General features: G+C 37.7%; 1 protein-coding gene across 50 annotated transcripts in view; it reads left to right on the top strand.

The window, feature by feature from the left end:
* Positions 1-24,168, top strand: part of LOC108427456 (protein tyrosine phosphatase receptor type D) — a 713,922-nt gene that overhangs the window by 415,805 nt on the left and 273,949 nt on the right. The window contains exon 1 of one of the 50 annotated variants that reach the window (XM_017697622.2): positions 23,654-24,106. The exons of the other annotated variants lie outside the window; for them this stretch is intronic. The gene's annotated coding sequence lies outside the window, so the exon portion shown is untranslated. Of the gene's footprint in view, positions 1-23,653; positions 24,107-24,168 lie in introns of those variants that run through there. 50 annotated transcript variants of the gene reach the window in all.

Here is a 24,168-nt window from a genome sequence, read left to right as displayed (position 1 = left end):
ACATATAACTTAGAAGATGTGGGGACCACAAGGAGGTATTAGGGGGAGATAGGGAACATTGAGGGGGCATAGGTGATATTAAGGGCACTAGAGTGATTTAATATAGAGGGAGCTTATAAATAGAGAGGTCACCAGGGGTCAACAGGGAGACATAGGAGACATTAGATTGGCATCAGGGACACATGGGGACATAAGGGCCACAGAGAGACATTAAGTAGCCATGGACATTTGGCTAAAAGAGGAACATTAATGGGACATATGGGGCCCAGAGGGCGTGAGGGGGCACTAGGGACACACTGGGGGATATAGGTAGCATTTAGGGGACATTGGAGAGCACCAGTGCATTTGGGGTCATTAGGAGGACATAGAGACCCTTCTTCTTCTATGATGTTTTCCACAGTATGGAGTAGATATAATGAGCCTAAACTTTACTTTATTTTAGTCACAAGTTTTACATTTCCACTTATCATAAAGAAACTGGATGTATGCAGAAGCCCGAGGAAGGTAAATTGGTTCTCTCTGCTCCAATGCAGACACACGCTCATCGAATCCATTGGAAGGCTCAGCCATGCTCTCTCCTGTTCAGCTGAATTTCTGAAATAATCTTAAAATATAGCTTGATTTATTTTATCTTCCACTTGCACATCACTGAAAACAAGAGCAGCAACTAAAGTGTTTGTGTTATGACCAAAATGGTGTAATGGAGATTTTTATCAACAGAGCCAGTCTGATGGGGATACTCATGTCCTAAATTCACCTCCAGGTAGTCTCTAGGGAAAAGTGTCTGTACACATGTGGTTGTTTCAGGTGATTAGAGTTTTTTTGGCTCAAGTAGCCTTTTCTTGGAGCATTGGAATAGAAAATAGTATGTGTCTGAAGTTATCAATGTGAAATTATGTGTGCGTAGATGAAGATGGATACTAGGGGTGGGAATCTTTAGGCACCTCACGATTCGATTTGATTACAATTCAGAGGGCTGAAATGCGACTATAAAACGATTATCAGTGCATCTTGATGTGTCTTTTTTTTTCTATACAGGATTTTTGTCTTCTTACTCTGTGAGGGCTTGATAGTTTTAAAGCGATGTATTTATAATAGTCCACAATGAATTTACTTCCAATATATTTTATTAATAAACCAAATGGAAGTGGTTTGGTAAGTAAACTGGAAGGCTCTCGTTTACCATGTCTGTTTGGAGCACATGAGACGCTGCTGCAGCTCATCTGCGATAAAAAGATCTTGGCTCCTAAGTGTACAAGGTAGCGCGAAAGCCCTGGTTCTCAACAATGAGAATGGCTGGAAGCTTTGACATCGCTTGCTCAGTGGTCCTCTGGTTGGCAGCAAGTACAACCTGATGGAAAACGAAATATGTTTTTTTCCCCTTCAGCTCCATAGAAGCCAAAGTGCTTCTATACGCTAGCTCAAAGTTTGGCAAACTGCGCCTGTTTTACTGACCGAACAGAGTTTTAGCAGTAAATTGTCTTAAACGCTGCAGTTAATGTTGCATATAACCACTAGTTCACCTAGCAAGTAGCTGAAGAAAAGGCAATAAGAAAGATTTGAGATGAACTTCCATAATTTGGAGACAAATATATGTTTATAATCACTCCGGTTTTCCTGATGCATTTAATCTGCAACGATGAACTGTTAAACACTAAAAACGTGAAGCCCAGGTCGCTTTTCATTCACCAGCTTATTTTAATTTTAATGTAGTGTGCCACCATGGACTGTCAAGGCCCTGCACTTCCACACTTTGCAAAGTTCCACCTTCTGTGTTCCCTCAACATTACGTTAGCAATTAAAATTTAGAAAATCAATTTTTGACATTTGTGAATCGATTCAGAATCGTACATTGTCCATGTCACGATGCATCTAAGAATCGATTCCCCCCCACCCCTCTGCACACAAAAACATTTGCTTTTACCAACTGTTGATTGGCAAAAATCCCAGTAGTTTTTGTTAAATATAGTTTTGTCTATAGTTAAAAAGGTTGGCATTACATCTCCCACTTTAAAATGCTATGCAACTGAGCTGGACTGTCTTGTAGCTAATTGAAATTAGGCTTTATGGAAATGACAGTGGGATAGAATTTACTTTGCTTATTTTAAATTGATTACATGATACAATGCAGATACATAATAAATAGCATTAGAAATTAATAACATCTATGTAACATAATAACAATCAAATAATAACAATCTATGTATTTTGACAAAAGCCTGCAGTTTCTCATTAACTTGATGTTTTCAACAGTGATCTGCAACCTGTACAGTGATCTGTACTTATCTTCTCCTGAATCATGTGGTTGCACCTGCTTAGTAACTAAAGCAAGCCAACATGTGGTATTGACAAAAATATAAATAATATAAATAAATAAAATAAAATGGGCATCTCAATCATTATCCATAGTGTAATTTTTTTTAGTAGGTTTATGAAGCAAAAGATGCATAAAAGCTATCAGAACATCATTGGAAACTAAGTGGATTTTGAAAGTAGTTTATCAGATGATGTACAAATGGACAGCTGACTAAAATTACATGCAAATTTAGATAACTAGCTAAGATTACATATACATTAAGCTAGCTATCTAGGGAAGTTGATAGTTTGATAGTATGTGCATGCTGTAGCCTAGCTAGTAGACTAGGTAGTTGGCTTGGTTTGTACATGGTAGGCTAACCTGTGACCAGAGAATTTCTAGTGCGGAGAACTGCAATTAAGTAATCTCTTCCAGGTTGATCAGACACTAGAGGGCTCTACAGCCCAAAATGAATGGGTTGTAATGGGATTTTTGAGAATTAATTCTGTTTCACAGACAAATGCACTTGTTTTCTTTGTACATAATTGCTTAAAATGTTTTGACTACAATTCAAAGTTTGAAATTTGAAATGTAAAAATTGAGAAACCTAAACATCTATAATATGTATATGTAAATATGATATCTAAAATAATTAGTTAAATTATTAAAATTATTGATAATATAATGTTTCAAAGCAGCTTCAAATTCTTAGTTTGTGCTTTTTTAATTTAACCTTTTATTTATTGAAAATATTTAGTAAAAGTACATAGTGTGATACTGAATTATCATCTTTTGAGAACTACTTCATCTGTCATTATATTAAACATTACTGCAAACACATGCGTCCGTCAGCTTTTTCTACGTGCTGGAGAAGCTTTAGACTGCAAGTAACTTCCAAAGCCATGCCAAGTTCTAAAGTTAAGTTCTAAAGCACATTGGCATTCAATTTAGATTCCTTAATTTTATACTTAAGGTATTTTAAAGGGAACAACATAGCCAGTTGTGGCTAGCTCATTGGCTAGCCAGGTCAAAAGCAATGTAGGTTCACTTGAATTTAGGAGGAATTCCACTACTTTACTGATTTCACTTTATCCTGCATGTGTATTTACAGTGTATCTAGAACAGTCTGCTTACATTTTAGAGCAGGTGGACTCCCAGCATAATACAGAATTAGCTGATGCTTTAGACACGTCAGTTTCTGTTAGTGCTCTGCTGTCATCCCCCTTATACACAGCCCACTGGCAATCTCTCTCTCACTCTCTCTCTCCACCTGTTTTGTCTCTCTCTCCATCTGCTGACCTTTGTTCCCTCCATTCTGTAAAACGAGTGTAGTGGTTAATAAAGTTTAAAGTGTTTTCCACAAAATCTGGTCATTGAAACACAGGCTTAGCTTTTTATTTATTTTCATTTTATTACACTATTTATATGTAACTACATAATTAATGACATAGTTACATGTTCTGTATGAAGACATTCTGCACTCCTGTCTTGTTTCTGTATGGTTTTTTTGTCAGAAAATGACAAACACTGCAAAAATGTGCTTTCTTCACAACTTCCCCACTTTTTCAAATGAACTATGAGAGATTATTTCTATAAAATTACAGCATATCTCTCATTCTCTCTCTCTCTGTCTCTCGCTCTCTCTCGCTCTCTCTCTCTCTCTCTCTGGTATTCTGTCTTGCTGGTCATTGCTGCTGTAGGGTTTGTTGCGGTCAACTGGAGCACAACACTACATGAATAACAATCATTGTATTGCCATTCATGGTTACCAAAGGTTACGACACCTAAAATCAGGTCACACAACTGTGTTGTGCAGTCCACAGACAGCACTGAAATCCATGGAAACAAGAAGTTTAGACAGAGTGTTGTTGTACTTTACAAACGGAGGCTATAGCTAATAAAAAGGCTGTTTTCACGCCTAGCTTGTGTTCTAAAGTCCACAGTGGAGTTTGGGTCAAGACGTCAAGATTTATTTATATTTGTCTTTTTTACGGTTGGTGTTGTCACAAAACAGATTCCCAGAAAGTCTGGGTCTAAGCCCTAAATGAGCAACCCAAAGCAAGGATGAAAACATTGAGAGTAACTAATACTTATTAGTTAAGTATATAAGGGCAACCTGTACTCCTCTAAGCGAGATAGCAGATACAATATACCAGATAGCAGAACAATAACACAACAAGAGTAATATTTAGGATAAGATATAGAAAACTGAAAATAAAATTAGCCTATCATTGGACAGAAGTGTTAAATTAACCAGTGATAACTGATGACTACTGTTAGAGGCCAACCAGAGTAATAAATGAGAAATCTGTAAAAACAGTGATTGTTACTGACTTGTATTAGGGTTACAGTGTTACCGTTACAGTCAAAAAAATAAAAATAAAAAAATAAAATTATATTGTCTAAGTTTTATTGACTACACACACCATGTCTCATCTCCAGGCTTATTATTATTATTATTATTATCATCATCATCATCATCATCATCATCATTATTATTATTATTATTGTTGTTGTTGTTGTTGTTGTTCTGATTTAAAACATTAGGCTATGAAAAGATACAAACACATACTTTTCACCTGGAAAAAAAACTTCTTTAGGATGCACAATTGAATAAAACCTCTGTTGTACCTTTTAGGGCACATTTACATTGTTTGCACCTTGACAAGCGAGAAATGTACCTGGACAGAACCTTTATTTCTAACAGTGTACAGTAGCATGCAGATGTTTGTTTGGAGCCAGTTCTGTTGTGGTGGGTGTATTGGACAGCAGGGAATGATGGAGAAATGCAACCACTAAATAACTAATTATATACTCTACAAGAGAGCTGTTACCAGTGTTGCTAGAGTGAAAGTCATTCCTCTCAGGTTGGCTAAGGTCAAATAACAGCAGCTTTAGGAGTTTCCACACCTACAAAATGATCAGAGAGAAACAGATAACATTCTTTAACTTTAACATATTAATTTTTGAGCATTTCTTTTGAGAATTTGTAATGGATTTGTAATAGATGTTTTTTCCATTTATAATAAATTTTTCTTTTTTAAATTTTTTAATAACTACCCCAACATGGAAGCATGGAAGGCTATCTTTTTGCAGTTGAAGACTTTTTGCCTATTTGTTTTGTTTTGTCCTTTTGTTTCTATGCAAAGACACTGTGACAGTCCAAAAAAGTTGATAAATGGCAGCCAGCATGTATAGTTTGGATGCAAAAAAAACAAAGCTTATGAATAATTTACATGTTCATGTAATTTATTCACTTTACGTCTAGGTTGTAACAGCCTTAAGGCACAATGTAGCAGAAACATGTGGCAGTGTTAGCTGAACTGGCTGCTGTCTGTGTGAAAAATTCCCGCTGCCTGTTGTGCAATGGCGGATTTGTCTGATTATAATACCACTCTCCTGGAGCGCACAAGGCCGTACTGCTTGTTTGCTATTGATTTTTATTTATAAGCTCTGAGATTTGATAGTGCACAAATCAGGCTGATTGTTTAGGAGTGAGTGTGTGGATCAATAGCATGTGGCTGCGAGCTCCCGAGCCTGGGCCTCGCAATAGGACCGATTTAAAGCTTTAATTAGCATGATCTACTCACCACTGCAGCATCCTACCACTCAGAGAGTGAAAGACATGCAGGCACATACAGTATTTGGATCCTTTTGATACCGGTAAACTATCACTTCAGAAAGGCTGAGGTGGTCCATTTGTGATTATTTTGACAGATTTAAACCCTACATTTATTATTCTATAACATTTTGTAAAGTAGTGTGTACTTTTGTATGAGATTGTTAAGAGGTCGGTTTTGCAAAGCTAAAAAAGGTCTGAAGATGTCTACCCTGTAAATCCATTAGATCATTAGAACATAAAACATTAAACTGCAGGTCGCTTCCGTAAGGCAGCTATTTTTACCCTCTATTCCAGTGAGTCGGATGTTATTTTAGCAGCGGTTATTCTGTAGCCTACTCAACCTCATCTGATTCACCTAACAGAATATTTGGAAGGAATTGGCAAATTATAATCCAGTACACACTATTAAAGTAGCAGTATAAAGGAATTACAGTGGAATGTAGACTATGGCATACAAGCTATATGAAGCATTTGTAGGCTGCAAATATGGTGAATGCAGCTAGGTCAGTGAGTGAGGTGCTGAAGATGGTTGAACCTCATCTGATGAACCCAAGCAACAATACATTTTTACGGCAACAGCAGCAGCGTCAAATGTGCCCTGCATTCATGTTATGGTATAGCCTAGCCTCTAGCCATGCATCAACCCACATAATGTACAATTTTCTGCAGAGTTATGAGAATGACTTTATTTATCTGTTACATTTATATTTGTTTGTTTAAGAAATACAGGTTGATACAAGTTAATTTCATACAGTTCATATGAACTTTTGTCTCATGTGTTGTGACAGTCTGTTTGACTATTTGGCTGTTTAACAGTAGAAAAGCTACATTTTCACTGCATAATAACATAAAAAGCTGCCACCATGCAACAGAAACATTAATGTAATTTTCCTTTTGACATAAATGAAAATAATTATTAAAATAATGCTTTTCTTTCGGATAGACATAATCTTTCTCTTTGTACAGTCCCTGTTGCCTAGTATGAGCACTGGCTCTTATGGATTGATTAATAATGCTTAGCAAAACTAAGAATCTTAATTTGCCATCCAGACATTTACTGGTACATCCCAATGAAAGAAATATATATATATATATATATATATATATATATATATATATATATATATACACAGAGAAAGATTATGTCTATCCGAAAGAAAAGCATTATTTTAATAATTATTTTAATTATTAGCCTTGGTGCAAATAGACAGTCAAACCGATATCCATGGCCGTTCTATTAGTAATGTAATTCAGGAATTGTTTCAGAAAAACACTTTTAGCACAACATCAGACTGATGATAGACTCTTTTTGCAGAGAAAGACTAGAGAGGTTTTTTTAACCAGACTGTACTTAGGCCACTATAATGCACAGGAGCTTTAAAAAGTGGGAACATCAAAGTCAAAAGGCTGTTTTTCTTGCACTTTGCTCTTGCTTTTGTTAATTTTCTGCTAGCTAATTTATACATAGGCCTCCCATGAGAACTGTCCAGCGGAGGTACCGAAGGTATTGCTTTAAAAGCCGCTTAAATTATGTATTTGAACAAGAGGGCTACAATCGCATATTTTTTCAGAGCACATAGCGTGCTGCAGCTGGGCTTCAGCATGCACTACTACAGATAAGTTGTGGGATCAAACTAGGAAAATGTGTTAAAATTGGTAAGAAAATAGTTACATAAATCATTTATTGTATCAGTAACAATAATGTATCAGTAACAATGCAAAAATATTTTCACAAACAATTAGAGATTGCTTACTGTCTTTTTTTTTTTATGTTATAGACTGTACTGAGTCAGGTGGGTTTGAACACTAAAACACTAAAATGTGCAGCGCTTTTACTGAGAACTGTAAAACTAAATTACTTTCTCCAGCAGCTCAGAGCAGATTGGTACTCATAAATGATATTGACACCAGTAATTAGAGCCAATCAATAAGAGCTGTAACTCCAATCTAACTGTGTCCAATTAGTGGAGCTGACGGCTTCCTGCAAAAACAGCAATACGAGACTGTGCCTGTGTGGGTTTGTATTTGGGGAGTGGTGGTAATCACTGAAGTAACCTCATTGCTGACTGAGGCTGCTACCCAGCATGTAGAAAGCCATGATTTGCAGCAAAATCAACAGTGCAACACAATTAACACTGGTAGTTAAATCAGTGATGTCCAGTCTCAGTCTCAAGAACTGCATGTTTTGTGTGGTTTAACTGATTCAACATATCAGGACAGTTTTAAGGACCTTCATAAACTGAGTCAGGTGTGTCAGAGCAGCATAGACATAAAACCAAGCCTCTGCAGAAAGTAACTGCCATAGAATTGTATAAATTCACGGATACCCATATAAAACATTTCTAATATTAATCTTTACCAACAACAACAGTTTAACACATTTTGGTTTTCTTTGCCGTGGTATATTCTACTGGTGATCTTACTAGTTACTCCAGACATGGTAGTTTACTAAACTCTAATTCATGAACAGTGATTTGTTTGATCTGTTTAAAGTGTGCACACAGCAAAATGATTTAGCATGAATCAGTCTCCCTCCCCACTACCCACACACTGATAGATTACTTCATAGTCTGTAAAGTTTACTGAAACAGATGGCCATTTACACCTTGCATTAACATGCATTTCTGGATTTCACCTTACCACATGAAAGCCCAGGAATAAGCAGGACACATTGTCCTCCAGCATACATTGTAAGCGGATTTTGGTTGATGACTCAAACCACGTTCAGAGGTGGTCAGAGATGAATCTTGACCACATTTAATTAATTTAAAGTTAAGTGCACTGACTAATATGGCGAGGGGATAAACAGGGGAGCAAAAGATACACAAGGCTCTTACATCTCATCTAGTTACACTGGGGATGCATTTCATTAAAAACTTAAGTTTATCCAGATAAGATACAGACACAAAACACATGTTTAGAAAGTGAAAAACAAATCTGGGCACTGCAGAATTATTTATATTAACTGGCCAAAGTTTAACAACAAAATTGTATTATGTAATTCTTATGTAATTCTTATGTAATTCAGGTTTAAACACCCATGTTTTTCAAAAATTATAAATATTAAATATTATAAATTATAAACATCAAAGATAAATATTTTATACAAGAGAAACTGAGTGGGTTGGCACTCATGCAGAGCTGTACAAATAAGGATATTGTTTGTTCTCGCATGTACATCAAGCATATGGGACAATTTGTTATAACAGGTGCTTACATATGTACAACATGACCGTGTGTTCAAACAAGATATAAAAACTAACTGTTGTGTGTGCATGTGTATGTGTGCAGCAGTGCCTGCTGCTTTAGTCTCAGCAGGAGGCCATAGAATAATTATTCAATACGTTAATTGACCAATATAGGATTTAGTTGTACTAATACCCAAATTTAAACAGGATTTTGTCACCATAATAAGTTATGTGCTACTGCTGTTGCTGTTTTTTTACTGTTTTGTTGTTGTACTGATGCGCTGATGGTGGGAAGCCCTGTAGTTTTGAGCAGTCACTGTAGGGGTCAGGATCCAGGCATTATATGAAGTACTGATACCTTGAAGATATTCGTGACCTTTGACCTATTGACTTACTAGGTGTATGTTGCCACTTGTGTGGTAAAACATTGAGTCAGTATGTATGTATATCTGTCCTCTTGGTCAGTGGAGTGTTTTTGTGTTGGGCCTGGCTTCCTATACTGTTCAGCCTCTCTGCTTTGTCTAGATTGGTCTTTAGTTTTCTTAGTTTGTTTACTTCTTTATTTATTAAGCAGAAAAGATCACAGTTTTTTTATATCACTTTTGTATATTTACTCTTTTTCAATTAAAAACAACTTTAGCAGTAATGTAACAACCCACACTGAATTATTTATGTGTGTTTTCTTTATTTTGTGCAATTGAAATGCAGAGACAATTCAAAATAGTAAATAACATTCAATGAAATAAAAGCTTATATCAGTTGAGGGACATGCACACAAGTGGAAATAGCAGGAAATAGCAGAAGAAAAAACCTTCATCTAAGAGGGGCATCTGAGCCTTTTCAGCAATCATGTTTTGTTTTCTTTTATGTGTTTATTATTTTCTCTTTCCAGTGTTGGTAACAATGCAGAAGAGACATAATGCTTTCTATCTGGTGCCCCAACCTGTAACTGCATAGAGACAGTCTGATCCTGAGTTCATGTTCCAGACTGCCTGTGTCAATGCAATTCTTACATAACTCTTTATGATCTGTAACATCAGACTCTGCTACACTACCATGTCTCTCTCTCTCTCTCTCTCTCTCTCTCTATCTCTCTCTGTTTTAACCATAACTCTTATGCAATAACATCAAATCCTGATCAAAATAATCAGACCAGCTAGACATCTTCATATTCGTCACATTATGTTCTCTACATCTCTCTGTCACTCTCTCCCACTTTGTCTCTTTTGCTCTTTCTCTTCTTGTAACTGCTTTTCTCTCATCCTTCCTTCTTTTTACCCTGTATTTTGTTTTATTTTTTTCGTTCATTTCATACACTTTTTTCAGCACCTGACCTCCAATGCTTTTGTGGTTCAATGCAGTCAAATCCTCACAGCAGTGTTCCAACTTTTAGTGTGAAGCCTTCTCTGAAGAGAAGAGGCTGTTACTGTGGCAAAGGAGGAATAAACTCTCTGTTAACACCCTTGATTTCAAAAGCAATTTGTCTACAAATCTTTGGACCCATATATATTTTTTCATGTTTAGCATGTCCATTCTTTACCATGTAGAGTACTGTGTAAAAGTCAGAGACTTCTTTGTTCGATGTGTCTGTTTCCTTTTCTCAGTAAGAGCTTCTTGTCAGCTACACATCCTTTCAGACTTTCTCACAGTGGACAGAAACACCTGTGGATGTTTTCAGATCTTAATCCAGAGTGGAGCTTCATCTTCTCCTTTCTTTCAAACATTTAAGTGCTGCTTGTCTGATGGGTCAATTTTGGTGGTATATATATATGGTCTGGTGGCTTCTGTAGTTTGAAAATTGCTGTGTATAAGAGTTTTTTCTAGCATGTAGAAATAATAAAGGTCTTTCAGCTGTTGAGTAGAAGTTCAGGTTGTAATGTTGTGTGTTTGTGCTTTATGCTGTTTATCTCTGATAGTTTAGATTAAAAGTTTAGACAGAGCCGGTTTGAGGCATTTCTACAGCGTGACAATGAGCCTCTCACCACACGCACACACACACACACACACACACACACACACACACACACACACACACACACACACACACACGTTTACCCACAGTTCTCTGCTCCGTGGCGGATTGATCAGCAGCATTGTGTCTCTCGCTCCATCCATTTTACACTTCACTGTTCATGAAAGGCTGTGGATATGCTGATCTACAGAGAGAGCAAGAGAAGAGAGATAGATAGAGAGAGAAATGAGAGTGAAAGAGGATGAGTTATAGAAAAGAGTGAAGAGTGAGAAAAGAGAGAGAAGAAAAAAATAGTTGGGGCTAAAAAGAGAGGGTGAAAAGAGAGTGAAAGACAGAGGATGAGAGACAGAGAGAAAAGAGAAAGAATGAGAGTGGAAAAGGAGAGAGAGAGAGAGAGAGAGAGAGAGAAGTGTGTGGGTGTGGGTGAGCGTCCACTGTTGACATTTTCTTTTGTAGCCCTTTATCAATTAGCTTTGGTATTGGAGGCCATTTCTCAGTGGGTGACGAGTGTTCTGCTGTAAACAGGTGGAAAAGAGTAGAGCAAACACTTCTCAGGAAAAAAGAGAAAAAATGGTTAATTCTCATGTCATCTGCATTGTAACAGCATTTTATATCTGTAGTACATTAATGCATTTTACCTTTTCTACAGTCTTCACCATCATAGAATAAAACATGTGACTGTACAATGCTAGCGTTCACTTTCTGGCCCCTCTTGTAGCTACTTTGCAGGTGTACAGTTAGAGACTGTGGCTGATCTGTTAATGTGCAGTTTACAGACATTCATTAATGGTTTCTGACTGCAGAGCTGATCTTGGCTGAGTATTTTTGAGTGATGCACCAAACTAAACTTTGCAGTGATATATATATATATATATGAATGATATAATGCACTTTTTTATCAGGTGTTTCTGATAAAGTGGACATAAAAGGGAGGTGTTTCTAATAAAGTGGCCAGTGAGTAGAAATACAAGGTTGGGGTTTCTGATGAAGTGGGCAGTGAGTGGAAGTACTAGGTAGGTATTTCAGATGAAGTAACCAGTAAGTTAAAGTACAAGGTAGGGGTTTCTGATGAAGCAGCTAGTGAGTGAATATATAAGGGTGGTGTTTCTAATAAAGAGGCCAGTATGAAGTGTACATTATGATTTCATGCACTCACAAAAGACAAAAGTGCATTTGGAGTTTTGAATCCAGAACCCTGAAGCAGTTTTAAAAATTATTCAAGAATCTTTTGTCAAGATGCAAGTGGAAGTATAAGGTAGTGTTTCTGAAAACATAGCCACTGCATCTCCAAGTTGTTTTAGTCCAGTAAAGCTCAGGTTTGGAGACCTAATGGTGGTTTGATTTTAAGGCAGTTCTTTTCTCCTCAATTTTTTTTGTTGTTGTTTTCTTTGCAGCCAAGTTACCATTCATCCATTTTCATCCCTTTTTTTCAATCTGTTCAGTGCTTGGACCCCTACAAGCAATCTCTCACTACATGACATCGACCACAGGCTGCTTCCTGCCAGCTTGGCAATATCTTCCTGTTCCACATGCCACTCCCTGTGTCCATGACACCAGATGCTGTCACCACAGCAACCATCACTGGATGAATGAGTGGACATGAGTGTTTTTTGCATAAAAAACAGCCTTTTAACACCCAGCCACCCAAGAACCAGCATCCTTAGTGATTTCATGGCTTTGTTCTGATGTCATGCCATCAAAATACCATAAATCACAATGTGTATATATCCCCATGCTCAAAAGTAATATATTGAAAATATTACATATTCTGAAATATATTGGAAAATACACTCATTGTCCATTTTATCAGCTCCATGTACAGTTTGTATTTCTAGAATTACAGACTGTAGTCCATCTGTTTCTCTGCATCCTTTGTTAATCCCCTTTTACCCTGTTTCTCAATGGTCAGGACCCCCACAGAGCAGGTATTATTTGAGTTGTGGATCATTCTCAGCACTGCAGTAACACTGATGTGGTGGTGGTGTGTTACTGGTGGAGTGTTAAACACTGTGTCCACACACTGTCCACTCTATAAGACACACCAACCTTGTTGGTCCTTCTTTTTCTTCTTTTTATTTCATTTTGCTCAAGAACATAGTAGTTAGAAAGGCACAGCATGAATTGATTGGGATGGTCTTGATAAGAGGAGATTGATAGCAGGCAGGGTACATTTAAATCTAACTTCAGTGTGGCAATGCCAGCTGAGTTGCATAACCAATGTGTTAGCATGATTAGTGCTAAGAACACATCAGCTCTATAACAGGGACCTTTATGTTGTAGGATATAGAGATAGTACAGCTAGCTGAGCTTGTGCCAGCCACTATAATAAGCCCTCTATAATTTGCCCATTTGTCATCCCTGTCTTTCTTTTATGGTTACACAGGGAAGTGTTGTCATGTAACAACATTGCAGATTAGCATAGCTAGCGTCTTAGCTTCAGGAGGGCAACACCCTTAGCATGTTTATTCAAGTCTGGGTTCATTTTAAAAGATTCTGAACTCCACTAATGTGCCATGTGCAAAGTTCTGAAGGGCATTTTATAATTAGGGTCAGTTCAGTATTAGCATTGAGCTAAAATGAATTTTTGCTGTGTTTGAGATGCTGTATACAAATATAGTAGTAAATTTGAGCTAGGTTGCTAAAGATAGTGTGCTCATTAGCACTGGTAGCTGATTATTATGTTTCTCTGCTTCTACAACAGATACGATCTGTTGATTTAGCATTGTTCTGATTGATTTGATTAATCTCGCTGATTGAGGCGAAGCTTTTCCTGCTTCATCAGTACAAACTGTCCCATCCCAAACAATAGCTTTTTTGTCTCCCATTTGCCATGGGAAATCAGCATCGGCTTGTTTGTTTTTCATGGATGAATAATTATTATGAGGAGAACAAGTTATTTCACTCTTTATTTAATAAATCAGTATAGCTTGGCCTGCTGTCACATTTTTTTAGTACACTTGATTGACCCAAATACTTTTCTTATACAACTCTAGATGGGGTAACAAATCAAAATTTTATATGACACTTAAACACCAACGCTTGTGTAACCCACCGTTCATTAAGTCTTCAAAACTTGACGTCTTCGTTATGGCATATTGCCAAAATCAGGCCCGTATACAGAGTGCTATTGAGCAGAAAATGACCCATATTGTGAAAGCGGACATTTGATCTGGCACATCCGGATCTGACTGGTGTATTTCTGTCAGTATTGGGGTGTTTTATTTCCATGCCTGCGAGGCTGCTGGTTTGGAAGCCCCTCCGTACGTGTCCAAGCGTGTTTTATCCACAAAAAGAAGAAGGCACTGTTCGTTCTTGCTTTCTGATTATCGACACGTTAGACTTCTCTCATCCTCTTAGGGAGATATGGATCCAGGTGAGAGCGAAATTCCGTGGGAAATTAATTTCTTACAACGGTTGCTTTACCCAAGCAATACTGATTATATCTAAGCTCTGCAAAACCAGGAATGCTCATCACATTCTTATTCTGATCCAAGGTCATGATCTGCATGTTTGGGTTTTCATCACAGAGCCATCGCTGGAAACAATGTAGCCAGAATCTTGCTAGCACAAAATATTACATTTGTTTTGTTTGTTACTTCTGCCCATCATTACCTTAATAACATTACTAACAGGCATTAACCCTGAGATTCAAAGTTTACTTTAAAATTGAAAGAAAAGTTAACAATAAGGGTACAGTCAATGTTTTGGGTTTGATAAAAACAACAAACAAAAAACATCCTTAACATTTGAAATTGAATAGCAAAATATACCAAAAAGATAGGAGTGTCTAATAGAGTGGATGGTGAGTGGACACAGGGTGTAAAAAACTCCAGCAGCAATGCTGTGTCTGATCCCCTCATGCCAGCACACACCACCCAAATACAGCCTCACAGTAGTCCTGTGGGGATCCTGACCCAAGTAATAAGTAATAATTCAGAACTTAGAAGATGTGTGTGTGTGTGTGTGAAGAACGGCTTAGAAGATGTGTGTGTGTGTGTGTGTGTGTGTGTGTGTGTGTGTGTGTGTGTGTGTGTGTGTGTGTGTGTGTGTGTGTGTGTGTGATATAATAACAAATCGAGTAGTGGAAAACAGCAAGAAATGGAGAAGGCCTTTTTTTGTTTTGCGACCTGAAGACAAGGCTAAATGGAGCTCGATTTGACAAGACTACTCAAATTCAGTGTATATTGCTTTTCGTAAGTTTATGCACCATCGTTTGGAATTAACGTTGATTAATGGCATTACCACAGAGTGGAATGAGATGTAGGGTCTTCTCCCTCATATTTCTTTCTGTGATACTATAGATTTACCATAAGTGTTGTTTGGAAGTGTGGCATCCATTCCATAATGCTGAGGTGAACGTCCATATGATGATGGTTTGATCCAGGCTGTTGGGGTGCATTGGGGAAATAAGATTGTTTATTCAATACGAATTGGCTATTTTGGTCTTTCTGGATTAAACACAGACATTTTTGAAGCTAACCAACGTTAACAAACTTTTGTTTAGTACATATTTTGACACATCTAGTGTGACATCTACATCCACCCACAATGAATCAAAACATGATTGGCTACCTTCTGTCACCTTCTCATTATGTTTATGCCAAAGCCCACATAGCTGTATCTGCCTAGATACTACCAAGAACAAAAATGTGATTGCAAACAATTTTGCATTTCAAGATTTCCAACCAGTAAAATGACAGCATTACTACTATATTTGCAGAGTTCAAATACAAAACATATGATGATTCTATTAAATAAACATTTATAGCCAACCATTTTCCATTTGGCAAAGTATCTATCATGCTATAGATATTTTGCCCAATACAGTCTTGATTTGGCTTGATGTTCCATTTGGTGGTTCCTTTTCATGTCATGTTTTATGTGGTCTGTGCTGCCAAGGATAGCACACCAACTACTGAACTGGATGATGTGTCTGATTTTTACACCTTTCCCCAACTTATTAACGGAAGTATAGATATTGAAACTGAAGCTCCGCTGAGACTAACTGACTGGACTCCAGGCCTCAGTGCTGATAAACAGCCTGCCTGCGTGGTTGCAGAAGTAGAGCTTTAGCTGTTTGATTGAATCATGCAGTCAAACTGAACCTCATTACGGAAGCTATTAGTCTAGTAGAGGAGGAGACGAGCATTGACCATTTCACTGTGGACATCAGTACTCCAGAGCCTTACATCCCACCTGCATGCTAAACACTAATATTAAATTGTAGAGTATTGTGCAAGTTTTAGGCCATCTCAGAAATCTTGGCAGAACACTAACATGTACACTTAGCATTCAAAATGTAGTTTATCAAATCAGTACTTCATTACAGTAAATAAAATGCTCCTGATAACTGAACAAATTCATGTGGTGGCTGGAGTATAGTGAGAAGGCAGGAACCAAACTTGCAATTACTTTGTAATAATCCACTAAATTATTCATAACTTCACTTCATAACAACCTATTCATGTTATGTTTTACTGTCTTTACTGGGTCATTGGCTGAAGGTCAAGGAACCAGTCCTGTGACTGGAATGTAGCCTTATTCAATCCGACAGTACGTGACAGAAGTGCTCTTGAGCAAGGCACCTAACCCCGAACTGCTCCCTGAGTGCTGTGGATAGGGCTTCTCACCGCTCTGGGCAAGTGTGCTCACTGCCCCTTAGTGTTTGTGTGCATTCACTAGTGTGTATGTGGTGTTTCACTGCGCAGATGGGTTAATTGCAGAGGTGAAATCTCCCCATTGTGGGACTAATAAAGGTCCCTTAATCTTTATGGTTATTTGTATTTATTCTAATGTCTTATACTCTTCTTAAACACGATTTTCATGACTTCCAATGATTTTACAATACTATATGTCCTAATTTTAATAAGTATTCAAAATATTAACATATTGTACTGTTTTTTACTGCCAGAAAGTGATAAAGTGATGTTGCTGTGTCATATAAAGCTGCAAACCTGTAGATTACTTTCGAACTTCCATTAAATTAAATAATAAACAAATACATTTTGTTAGGGATGCACCATGATCTGAATCTTATCTGTACAGGCAGGTAATTTTATAAAAAATATCAACATCAAACAGATGTATATATTTGATTTCGATGCCATATTCAGTGATGCGTTTATTGTTCTACGAAGCAGCAGAATGTTTAGTGATGCAGGGTTATTGTGCTAAAATATCTGCTTTTTTATTCATTTAAATGCTTTTGTATCTGTTATATTTCTCCAGATGAAATAGATGTAGTCTAATATCTGCATTTTTTTAATGTTTATTAAGCATCTGCACTGTTGTCACCAGATATGTACATAAAATTATCGAATGTCAGCATTAGTCAGCATTTCCCCTATTGGTCTCAATTAATTTATTGCTCTTTGTAAGGATACACGTTGGAATTTTTTTAGAATATTCAACCATTTTGCATTAAACATACATAAAAATATCTCTGGAAATGTTGGTTCCAGTTTTGTATAACACTTGTTGTACGTTAGACTGCCTGATGCTAATTAGTGAGATATTAGCTTACATTACTTGTTAGCTACATTAGCCTTGTGGCTCCAGTGTAAAACTAAATAAGAAAAACATTAGTCATCAAACACGTCTAGTCTGACTGACTACATTTGGGCTTAAAGGAGAAAAGTATAAATTAATCGTTTGGCTGAAACATCACTTTAAATTCAGACTCACCTACGGATCCACCTTGCTGTTTGGTGTGATGATGAAGAAGACTACAGTGTGGTGAAAGTGGTCTGTGTGTGTGTGTGTTGAAGTTGATGAATGTGTGTGCTGTTGTTCATCAAGCGGCTCTGCTGGATCAGTCACGACTGCTGCCAGAAACGCTGAGACACAAGGTTAGTGCAGAACAGCACTGTAAATCCAATCAGCCTCCAGTTCAATTGCACTCACTGCTAATGCCAGGGAACTGGTCAATTGCCTCTCCTTTTTGAGTCATTCATTCATTGTGAAATTTAATACAATGTAAAAGGCAGCTGGTGTTTACAAAATATGTATAGAAACAATAAACAACAAAAATGAAGACACAAGTATTTGGCCCTATAGCGAAAATTTCTAGGTTTAATTTTTATTTTCTGAAATGTACAGATAATTTATTTTGTGCACATTTCAGATTTCACACAAAGGGGTGCTTTTACAGCTCAAATAGCTTTCTTTTTTGCATCATTTAGAGAGAGGAAAGATAAACCCCAGTGTTGTTTAACATGTGTTTTTTTATTTAATTATTTATTCTAACAAAAAAAGATATAAGCTAAAAATAGCAAACACAGTAGTACATTATTAGATCTTTTTTTTTTCAAACATACATAGCTTTAAACGTGTCATTACAGTCCCAAACTGAACAGCATTTGAGAGTCTTATGCTTCGCAAGGCCCTTTACAAACATTTGGATTTATTGTCTAGTGATTACGTGATAGATTACTTTAACACATGTAATCATTGCATCTTAAAGGTACAGTCAAGGTGATGAAAAACAGATTTTTTTCACAGCTTTTTTTCTCCTCATTTATATCAATGATGCTTTTCTTTAGGGCATCATATTTGAAATGATTAAATATTTTCCTGTTGACATTTCTAAAAAGTTAAACAATATTAACTGCACCAAATCCAAATGATTTATTATTGTCTTTTAATTGATTTTCCTTATCATAAACATGCAACATGATAACATAATTGTCTTCAAATTGCAGTGACCAATCAGATCTCTTTAACTCTTTGTCTAGTTTCCCACAGCAGTCTGCCTTGGGGGGCTTTTTAAAACTTTTAATTATGTTATTGGCTGTAAATCTCTTGCTCTGTTGTTTATTGTTAAGAAACAGTGTGGTGTTCTCCTTCTGTAATACTATCTAATGTGGAGTTAATCAGTCAGAGCAGTAATTCAGAGAGTGAGGTGAGGGGACATGTGGATGTCTGAAGCTAATGTTTATTGACCCTCAGGCTTTTCTTGGCAGATAGATCTTGGAGAGAGAGTGTGTTTAGAGTTTAGGGTTTCACCTGCAGACGCCTGTTTTACAGTGCTGTGTAATATAGAGCACCCAGATCAAACATATATAGTCCTGTGTAAAAGTCAGAGACCATCTTTCTTTAAGTACAAGCTATTCATTTTTCAGGAGATATTTGTGGTGAGATCAGGTATAAGATAATACACCTGAATAAGGAAGAAGTCAAAGAAAACAAGTGAGAGACCCAGAGGTCCCTTAACAACTATGCAACAAACTGTCCCCATCAGATAAGCACAACTTAAAGGCCCAATCCCACTTCTTAATTTTACCCCTACTCCTTGTTTTTGAGCGTCACCTTGCCCCTGTTACAAGGGGTAGAGGAAATTTCCCCTGCGAAATATAAGTTATGATAACTTCATTAACAGGCTACTAGTGCTGCTCTGTGGGTGACCATGCCAGTCTGCACTGACAGCAGTGGAGGGTAAAGTTCAGCAATCTCACTGTTGGGCTTCAGTTCAATTCACGGAATCATATACTTTCAAAGAGGGAGGATATGGCGATTATTTATTATTGCCCACCCCTAATTCCTCAGTGATATGAAGCTGCAGTCAGCTATTCGCCAACTTCTTGTTGGAATTTTACCATACCACCTTAAATGGAGCATCAGTTCTAATGCCTGAGATGCCAGAATGTAACTGCTGCACCATTTAAGGTGAAGCAGCAAATTTAACTAGCTAGCTACCAAGACATCAACATACTACTAGCGGTTTTTATGCTTGTTATGGATAAAAGGACCATAAAACTAAGATAACACAGTGGTTATCCTCACATTTGTGGGTTTCTTTGGTTGCTTGCGCAGCCATATTGCTATTTTTTCTTTTTCTTCTCACTATGTTTTCAGTGTGCCTTGGAAAACCTCCTTTTGGAGGACCATTTAACCCTAACATTTTGCCTTCTATCGCAACAAAAATCGGGACACCCTACTCCTAGATGTGAACACGCAAAATGTAAGGGCTAAGTGGTAGAGGCGAAGGGTGAAATGGGATTGAGCCAAAGCTGTCATCTCTGAAAGAGAGTAGAAAATGAAACTCCACTCTTGATCAGATCGGAAAACATCCACAGGAGTTTCTGTCCATCCTTCCACTGTGAGAAGACACTCAACACTATGAGTCAAAAAAGGATGTGTGGCTGTCTAGAAGCTCTTACTGAGAAAAGGAAACAGACAAATCAAAGAAGCTGCTGTTTCTCTAAGAAACTTTTTAAAAACCCATTTAAACTTTAAATAATTACTACATAATGTTAAGTTTCTTGGAAGAGGCCTTAAACAGGTATGCATCTTTGCCTTTAAAATGTTGTTTACATTCATGAATCTCTTTTTCAGCCATGGTTCTTTAGGGAACCAAACTTTTTTTTCTGTAGCAATACTCAAAGAACCCTTTGTGGCACCTTTACATGAAGTACGCACAAATACAGATACATACACAGAATAACATACATATGTACAATTAACTAGATGGAATTTGACTGAATCTGTGTTATCTCATCCCCACCATTTAATAGGACTGTTATAAGTAGATATGTGGTTTATATTTAGTTCACTTTCTTGTCAACTCCACCGTACTGTTTAACCATGATTCACTCAACCATCTGTCACACTGCTGCTGTAATTAAGAGCTTTAATGGCTTAAGGAGAGAAATCAGTGCTGATTGTGTTGTGATTAGGAGCGATTAATTTAAAACAACATCCAGAAAACACTGATCAAAAGTCAGCCAGTCCTCATAAAGCCTGCAATGTAAAGTACACTGTACACTGAGTGCACCATGACACGCAGTGTCCACAGGCATAGTGTATAGCATGGCTATCCCATATGTGTTGCCAAAACTACGGTACTGTGCGAAAGCACCCAAGACATATTTTCAAAATCTATTTATTTGTGTAGTTTGTGATTATTTGCTCAGAAAAGAATATTTACTGAGATATACATATACATATATATTATATATGTATATAATTATACATATACATTATATATATATATATATATATATATATATATATATATATATATATATATATATATATATATATATATGTAATAGTGATTTTATGGATGTTAGTGTGTTTGTTTAACCATTTTCAAACCTCTCCTCGAGGAAGCCCAGTATTATATGTAGTTAAAAATCAACTCCTGGTTTGACCAATCAGTGCTGCAGTAAATTTTGCTCATGATGTAACTGATGATATTAACACGTCTCTGTGGTGGCTGTAAAGGTATCAAGGAAAAGTATGGACCCAAGAAATTCTTGTTACTTTTTATTGTTTTTCTGTTTATTTGAATTATGAATATGACTTTATTCTAATGTATATTGTGATAAACACACTACTGAGGTCAATTGTTTAAAACTTGCTTAGATGCCTAAAACTTTCACGCAGTACTATATGTGGACACCCTTCCTTATTATTGAGATTTGGTGTTTTTGCTAAAATCAAGGTATAAAATCAAGCACATAGCCATGTAATCTCTATAGACAAACACAGCAGAATGGGTCATACCGAAGAGCACATGGACTTCAAACATGGCACTTTCATAGGATGCCACCTCTGCTACAAGTCAGTTTGTCAAATTGCTGCCCTGTGGTGAAGTATAACTGGTATTATTGTGAATCAGAGCATGTAGGAGCAAAAACAGCTAGGCCATAAAGTGGTATATCACAAATTCACAGAGCAGGGGTGCCAAGTGCTGAAGTATGTAAAAATCCTGTTCTGAACTTCCTCTGAAAGCAATATCAGCACAAGAACTGTGTGTCAGCTTATTTAAGTGGGTTTCCATGGCCGAGCAGCAGCAAACAAGCCTAAGATCACTGTGCGCAAAGCCAAGTGTTGGCTGGAGTGGTGTAAAGCACACTGACGCTGTACTCAGGAGACTGCTGTTCTCTAGACCGATGAATCACGTTCCATTGTCTGGAATTCTGAAGAATGAATCTGAGTGTGGTGGGCGCCAAGAGAATCCTGCCTACCAGAATGCAAAGTGCCAGCATGCAAAGTGCCAGCATGTATCTTTGAGTTTTTCATGTGATGCTGGTGATGGAGAAATCGTGAAAAATCTAGAAAAGGAAAGTTTTCTTTGGGGACTAATTTGCACCATGCATGCACTTCTCTGCCATAAACAGATTTTATAAAAATACATTCAAGGACAAAACCTTCTCTAATGGAAAAGTGTATCTTGCATCAGGCAGTGTTTATATAATAGCTTTCTGTGAGGGAGCTTCTAGAGGTGGACATCTGGTTCCTATCACCACCACTGTGAATAATTCTGACTCTGTAAGTTTCTCTAGAATGGAGCATTTTAGACAAAATCCCTCTGAATATTTTTTTTCTTTTTTCAACCATTTAATTGTGCAGAAATGCTTAGAAATGGCTGGACTCCCACTCCTACTCCAAGAAGCATCTGTTAGCAGTTGTGGAAATGGGGAAATCAGCTATAATCAATTACAATAACATTCAATCCATCAAAACTCAAAACACCCATAAATAAACAAGATTTTAACTGCTGGCAGAAAAACGCTTGTATCTCCAGTTTTGTGGACTTGTTGGAAAAATTTGAAAGTGCCTGCTGCTCTTTATATTGTGTGTAAATTTCATGATGAATGGGGTAAAAGAAACAGCCCAAAATGACTTGGAAAAAAGTCTGGTTCCACTGACTTACATTAAAAGTAGTGTGTTTTTTCTCTTCTGCTGTAAAGTTCTCCTTTTATGTTTTGTTCCTACAGCAGCGATATAGATAAATAAATAGTTTCGTGTATTGTCTGTATTGTTTATATTCCACTACTGTGTAATAGTTCATCCAGTCACACTTGTAGAATTTGTACAATCAGAGTTGTTCCAAAATGATCCCAAATGACAGATTTTATGATGAATTTAGTTTCTAAATACGTCTTTTTTATATTTGCCATTTTATTTCCAGATGTCTTTCATATGTACACCAAAAACAAATAAATACACTAGGATGACAGAAAAACAATAAACTAAGGAACAGAATAAATAGAAGACAGAATCTACAGCCACCATAGATGGCACTACTGCTCTCTCTAAATTCACTCTCTGAACTTCCCTCAAACTTTAACTGTACTTTAAACCCCCTTTACGCTTTTCCTTCCTCGCTCTTTCGCTCTCTCTTCTCACTCTCGCTCTTTAGTCTCTCTGTTCTCCGCGTTTTTATTCTTTCTCCCTCTGTTCCCCATCTCACTCGCTGTGGCTCCCTTTATACCTCTCTCTCTGATGTTTTACCAGTTTTTCACTGTTTGTCTTTCTTTCCCCTTCATGTTACTTTTCTTGCAGTTATTTCCCTCTTTCACGCGATCTTTCTCGCTCTCTCTTGAGTGACGTCACTCTCCTCCGCCCTCCCCTGTGTGAGCGAGGGAGAGAGAGAGTGTGTGTGTGAGAGAGAGAGAGAGAGAGAGAGAGAGAGAGAGAGAGAGAGAGGGAGAGGTGAAGTGGAGCTAGAGCGCGTGCGCGCGCGCGCGCGTGTCTCCCCGTGGTTCGGCTCGGCTTGCGCAGCTGCTCTCTCTCTCTCTCTCTCTCTCTCTCTCTCTCTCTCTCTCTCAGTTGCGCACACTCTCTTCCTCGCTTGCTCCGCGCGCGCGGTGAAATGAAGACATAAGGCGCTCGGGAACGAAACGCACGTACACGCGCGCGCGCACACATTCCCTCTCTCACACACACTTTCTCTCTCACACACACGCACGCGTGCGCGTTGAGGAGAGACGGAGGGAGAGAAAGCCCGATGTTCCTCGCGCTGCGCTCGCGGGTCCTGGACCCCGCGCTCGAGCTTTACGCGTGCATGAAAAACAAGAAATAAACACGAACAACTGTCGCCACGGTGGAGAGCAGACACAGATAAAGCGGGAGGGAGAGAAAGAGAGAGATTCAGTTGCTTGGGGGAATCGCGTGGATGTTCTCGCTCTTGTCTCGCGCTGTGTGGATGTAAAACCCCGGAGCAGCGCGCGCGGACACACCGGGCACACTCTTTCTGAAGTCTGTGTTCCTGAAGACCCCTCTACAGCAGCGATGTGGAGGTAAGACAGGAAAACAAACTTTCACTGCTTTAATAGGAACGAACGAGAAAAACTCTCTCTCG

Source organism: Pygocentrus nattereri, chromosome 22, assembly GCF_015220715.1.
Source record: "Pygocentrus nattereri isolate fPygNat1 chromosome 22, fPygNat1.pri, whole genome shotgun sequence".
Taxonomy (NCBI): Eukaryota; Metazoa; Chordata; class Actinopteri; order Characiformes; family Serrasalmidae; genus Pygocentrus; species Pygocentrus nattereri.
Note: the sequence above shows the minus strand (reverse complement) of the source record. Positions and strands in the feature narration are given on the sequence as shown.